Source organism: Sceloporus occidentalis, unplaced genomic scaffold, assembly GCF_023333645.1.
Source record: "Sceloporus occidentalis isolate IW3139 unplaced genomic scaffold, rSceOcc1.0.p SCAF_21, whole genome shotgun sequence".
NCBI lineage: Eukaryota > Metazoa > Chordata > Lepidosauria > Squamata > Phrynosomatidae > Sceloporus > Sceloporus occidentalis.
This window is the reverse complement of record NW_028317001.1, coordinates 3,054,349-3,060,732: the sequence shown is the minus strand read 5'-3', so window position 1 is coordinate 3,060,732 and position 6,384 is coordinate 3,054,349.

Sequence of the window (6,384 nt, the reverse complement as noted above, 5' to 3'; positions counted from 1 at the left end):
TGTGAGGGGGAAAAGTGGGCGGAGCCTCCTCGGAGGAAGGAGAGCCAAGGAAGAGAGGAGGAGAGCCAAGATGGCGGCGGGAGCGGAGGAGGCGGAGGTGCGGCGGCTCCCTCTGAGGCCCAGGAGGAGCAGCAGGTGAGCCCCGGCGGACCCCGATCGCCCTTCCCCGGCTCAGGGACCGGGAACCGGGGAGGGAAGGAAGGGAGACCCGCCTCGCAGGCCTTTTGGGGGAAAGGGAGCTCCAGGGACCCGACCCTGAAGGCAGTTACTCCAGGAACCGACCTTTGCCAGGCTGAGAGCCCCGCCCTCTCTCTTTGCCCCGCCCCCTTTTCCCATTTGGACTACATATCCCATCACCCCCCAGTGTCTGGGGATGATGGGGAAGTGGAATGTAGGGACAACTGACAGAGGAGCTTTGACATGACATTGTTGTTGTTATTTATTGTTATTGTTATTGTTAGGGTTTCTTCCCCACTCTCTTTCCTGAGGTTGCCTGACTACAAATCCCATCACCCCCCATTGTTTGGAGATGATGGGAAAGTGGAGCGTAGGGACAACTGACATAAGTGTGAAGGATGTTGTTGTTTATCTATTGTTATATTTATATGGTTTCCCTCCCCTCTCCCTTTTCCTGAGGCGTGTCTGACTACAGATCCCATCATCCCCCAGTGTTTGGGGATGATGGGAAAGTGGGGAGAACCGACAGAGGAGCCTTGTCCCAAGTGTGATGGTTATGATTATGTTTGTTATGATTGTATTTATTTATAAGGGTTCCCCAACTCCTTTGTCCTGAGGTGTGTCTGACTACAGATCCCATCATCCTCGACCCAGTGCGTGGAGTCTGGGGATGATGGGAAATTGGAGGCTAGGAAGTATTGACAGAGGAGCCTTGTCATATAGTGATATCTATTTATATGGTTCCCCCTCACCTCCCTTTCCTGAGGCGCGTCTTGACTACAAATCCCATCACTTCCACCCAGGGCATGTTGTCTGGGGATGATGGGAAGAAGGTGGGTTATAGGGAGAACTGACAGAGGAGCAATGGTCATTATTGGCCTTAATGATTATTATTGCTATGGTTTCCTCTTGCATTCCCTTTCCTGTCTGACTACAAATCCCATGCATGGTGCCTGGGGATGATGGGAAAGCGGAGGGTAAGGAGAACAGATTGAGGAGCCTTGTCATAAGTGTGATGGTTGTTGTTGTTGTTGTTGTTATGTTTATTTATAGGGCTCCGCCCAGTCTTTTTCCAGAGCTGTGCCTCAATACAAAGGCTCTCAGAGCGGCTTACAATTATTATCATTATTACTATTATTAATTAGAGTTAGTTATGGGGCTGAGAAGGGGAACCATATCCCAGGACTGGATTTATGGGCCTGAGCTGCTCAATATTGCTTTTCCGTTGCCTTTTGGTGCGTGCATTAAAGGCGATAGCCTTCCAGGATGTCTTGCCTTACAGCTCTCATCCTGCATTGGATGATGGGGTTTGCAACCCAGAGGAGACAAGCTTGAACTGCAGTTCCCATCAGCTAACAAGGCCAATGCGAATTTAGGCTGCATCAATAGAAGTATGGTGTCTAGATCAAGGGAAGTCATAGTGCCACTCTATTCTGCTCTGGTCAGGCCTCACCTGGAATAATATTGTGTCCAGTTATGTGTCCAGGACTTTGAGAAGCTGGAGCCATGCGTCCAAAGGAGGGAGACCAAAATGGTGAAGGGTCTGGAAACCATGAAGCTCTATGAGGAAGGACTTAGGGAGCTGGGGAGGTTTAGCCTGGAGAAGAGAAGGTTAAGAGGGGATATGATAGCCCTGTTTAAATATTAAAAGGGATGCCATATTGAGGAGGGAGCAAGCTTGTTTTCTGCTGCTCCAGAGAATAGGGCACAATGGAGCAATGGATGCAAGACACAGGAAAAGAGATTCCAGCTCAACATTAGGAGGAACTTCAACAGTGGAACACACTCCTTCCTCTGAGATTGTAGTGGAGTCTCCTTCCTTAGAGGTCTTTAAACAGAGGCTGGATGGCCATCTGTCAGTGATGCTTTGATGGAGAGCTCCTGCATGGCAGAAGAATGGGGTTCGACTGGATGGCCCTTTTTGGGGTCTCTTCCAACTCTATGATTCTATGATTCTCCCTCAAGGAACGTACCACTGGCCCAAATTATTTGGGCACAAACCCTAGGAGACCCATGGGGTTGCGGTGTGTACACACTGTTGTGTGTCACCTTGGCCCAGGCCATTCCTATATAAGAAAGGAGGGAGCTGAAGGAGAGAAAACAATGGGAAAGGAGAGATGTACTCCGGTGTTTTTGTGGAACAAAATGTCACAAAGCCATCAAAAAGGCTGTTGTTGTTATTATTATTATGTTTATTTATATCCCGTTTTCCTCCCAGTATAAGGACCCAAGTCGGCTTTGTTTGTCCCGCCGACGCATTTTGGGGAAGACCCTTCGTCGCAAGCGGATTCTTCAGTTTCTCTTTTTGCGTAGCCAGAGTTGTCTAGCACTAATACACCGGAGTATATCTCTCATTCTCCCATACGAACCTGGTGTGTCTTGAGATCCTTTGTGTGCTGTATGTATGTGTGTGTGTGTGTGAGGTATTATTTCCCCCCCCCCCTGGGAAAAGGGGGAAAGGGCCTTTTTGGTGACTGCTCCCAGGCTCAGGACCTCCCTAGAAACGTGAAGACGTTTTGTTTAGGCAGACCGATTGCTTCAGAGGAAAGGGCCCTTGCACAACGCCCTGCGATGTCTCTCGGCTGTTTTCGTATTAATGGCCGTGTTTTTAAATTGGATTTAACTTTAATTGCTGGTTTCATCGCGCGTTCAGCTTTGTACGTTGTGAATATTTAACTGTACGGTGGGTCCTTCTTATCTGCCGGGGTTTGGTTCCAGGAACCCCCCGTGGATGCCAACATCCGCAAATGCTCAAGTTGCATTAAATACAGTGGCGTCGCAAAATGGTGCCCCTCCCTGATATAAAATGGCAAAATCAAGTAGTAATGGACTCTCAGGAAAGGGCTAGGCTACAACTTGGGGGGGCCAGAGCACCTTTTTGTTAGTTCATACTACAATTCCCATTCTCCCCCAAGCATCTGGAGAGGGCCAGGTTGGGGTAGCGCTGGCAGGTTTGCACCCTCGACTTTCCATCCCAGGGTGGTTTTGATGTGTGAGATTTGGACCGTGAAAGGCAGGAGGGGGCAATGGGGGGAACCCCCAAACATCCATTGCTGCGTTTCTGTTGGCGTACAACCTCCGCGCCTGTCTAGACGCTGGCAGTGGTTTGGAGCACATCTCTCCTTTGCATCTCTGAATCGCCAAGGGAGCTTTATCTCTGCTCCTGCCCCCTTTAAATATGAGTAACATCCCAATAAAGCTTCCATTTGGTTGCTGGCGCATGGCTCACAATGCTCAGCGGATTCTTTTGGGACTTCGCTTAGCAGTCCAGGCCCCTTTGCTGGTGCCACTATCGGAAGGACCCCCGACGAAAGCGGGTTTTATCCTAAAGCTGCTCTCGGGTGACGTCACAGGATTCCTCCTGCGCTGAAGAGTCCAGCTTTTTTCTCTCTCTCTGGTTCTTTTTGCTTCATTGACGTCGCATAGACTTGTATGTGTTCTTCCATGCGTAATTCCTTCTGAGGGTCAGAAGCGCCACCCAAAGCGGTCCTGCACCCTGCTTTGGCCGCCGCCGCCATTCCCTTTCAACTCCGTCCCTCCCTTGGATGCATTAGATTATGTTAGATTATCATGCCCATCTTCTAAATGCCCGAGCACATGATTTGCACACAGATTGATCAACTTTGTGAATATCCAGGGGAGGGGACTCTGCTGTGAACCGGGAAAGAGCCGCTTTGAATCTCACTGGCTCCAGGAGAGACCAAGGCTTGGCAATGACGCCTCCGCTTCGTGTGCAGAAGGTGGCAGGGCCAACCACTGGTAGAAAATAGATCACCAGGCGGCACTAGTGGATGATGGAAGAGATACCTCTCTGGCGGAGAGCTGGCCAGCGCGGACGCTACGAAGCATGGATGGACAAACCACTTCCCCGGCACAGAACAGTTTTCTATTTGGGGAAGAGCCACGCTTCTTTTGCATGTAGAAAGTCCGGGGTTCAAGGGGAAGAGGCGCTATGGAGAGATGCTGCCAGTCGGTGAGTGTACAACAAGTTGGACCCATTCTGGCTGGTATACACCCGAAGTTAAAAGCGTTGCATAGCCTATGAGGAGAAAGACCCCTCTGTAGACAGATTTGAGGTTTTGGGGATCCATGTTGCTGACCATTGGTACATGAACCCTGTAATCTGCTGTCCACAACTGCTATCCATTTATCCCTATTGGTTCCATGCTGTTTCTGCCTCTGGTACCAAGCTTTCTGTTACGTAAAACCCAGGAACACATCTCCGTGAGGAAGATCTCTGTCCTCCGGACAGAAACGAACCTGAAAGCAATAACCCGGATGCGTTAAAGCGTGTGTGCCTTGTTGGTTAAAAAACGGAATCCCACATTCCTTATCGGAGATGGTAAAATCCAGTTTTTCCACCTAAGAGCACACAGGTATCTAGTGTTTTGAGGTCAAGTCTTGAAGGTAGGACATGACAGGTCATGTGCAAATTATTGTGCACACACCTTAAAAAAAGAAAGGAAAGGAAGGAGAAGCACAGCTCTTTGCTTTCCATACCATAAGAAAATATCAACACTGGTGCATTAAACTCCAGTCAACGTCTCCAGATGTTTGGGACGTTTGGCCTGGGATCCTTAAGGCCCCGGGAATAAACACCACCCAACAAAAGGGGACTTGCTTCCAGTATGAAGTCTTGCTTAGCGTCCTTTACCCGGTGCAAATGAAGCAAGACATGGTTCCTTCATTGCAAAATCACAGGCCTCAGGAAGGGATGACTCAAGCCTCCTTGGTGCCTGAAGCCAAAAAAGCAAAAGAGGCACTCTCTGTCCACTCCTATGTACAAAAGCAGACTGAGATGGAAGTTGAATCGGGTTCAACGCCGGGCAATTGTTCACCATGCCTGAAGCTGAAGACTGAGTTAAGGAAGGCAAGGTCTCTCCGCAAGCGCCACTTTCAACGCCGCTTTGCCAACTCGCATCTCCTTCTGCCAGGGGCAACCCACCATCACCTCAACCGAAGCCCTCTTAGGACGCAAAACCTGCGCTGCGACACTTGGAAAGCTCCCACACGTTTTCCCGACTCGCCTTTTCCTCCACGACTTGCTTGAGATCCTTCTGCAGGCGCACCACTTTGGTGCTGTGTCTAAACCAGGAGCTTCCGGTCTGTGATTCACGGCCGATTGCGCCGAACCAGCTCTTCCTTTCTCCCCCCATTGGCCCTGTGTTGAAAACAAGCAGCCGGCAAAACCACCGATGCGTGTGCCTTACTCTTTCTCCCAGTTCCTCCTCTTGAGTCCAGCTGCGCCTCGGGCTGGAAGAAGCGTGTTCTTGTTTGTAAGTTATCCTGAAGTGACACCAGTCTATGGCATTCCTGGTCCTCTGGGAAGGAGCGAAACAGCGCTTCGTTGCCGGAGCAAAAGGGGTCACCGTATTATTTTTGATCTCGGGAACGGCAGTGAGAACACCAGCAAGCCTTTTCGTATATAAGAAGCCCTCTTCGGATGTACGTGTTTTAAGTGTAGCCTGCCTTATCAAAAGGAAAACAATGTTCAGAGCTCTGTTTGAAAGAAGGTTTGTTCAACGCACATGATTCTCTTTATCTCCTTTTTAAATAATGCCCATTTGGGTAGAAGTGGGTACTTGCAGAGCAAAGACTAGCCCAGATTGTGGAACTGCCATCCAGGTACATCCCTCTGTATCCGAGAAAGCCTTTGCTTTCTGATGGTTCATTGCACACCAACGTTATTTGATGCGCAAAATTGTTACTGAAGACGTTGTGCATAAAACTTCATGTTACGTGTATAAGGTGCATATGAAACAAATGAATTTCATGTTTAGACTTGGGTCTCGTCTCCAAAATATCTCCTTGCTGTGCATGTACAGATATTCTAAACTACCCTAAAAGAGTCCCAAACACTTCTGGTCCCAAGCATTTCAGATCAGGGAGGCTCGACTGGCACTTCTCTTTCTCTTTTCCTCTCTCTTTCTCTCTAACTCATAGACCTCTCTTTTAACCTCGCGACCAGATCAGGCTGAGAGTCAGGAAATGTGTGGCTGGCCCATAGCCACCAAAGCGGAGTTGGGGCTGGGGGATTTGAACCCAGGTCCCCCAAATCCCAGCCCAGTGCCCACACTGCAACGGCTTCATCCTCGACGGGAGGCCTGTTTGTAGCCTTCCCTTTCCTCTCTGTCTGAAAGAGAACCGCATGGCTGATAGTCACCAACAGCTGCCACTGGCATCCGAGTTTGGATGCTTTTGAGGAGG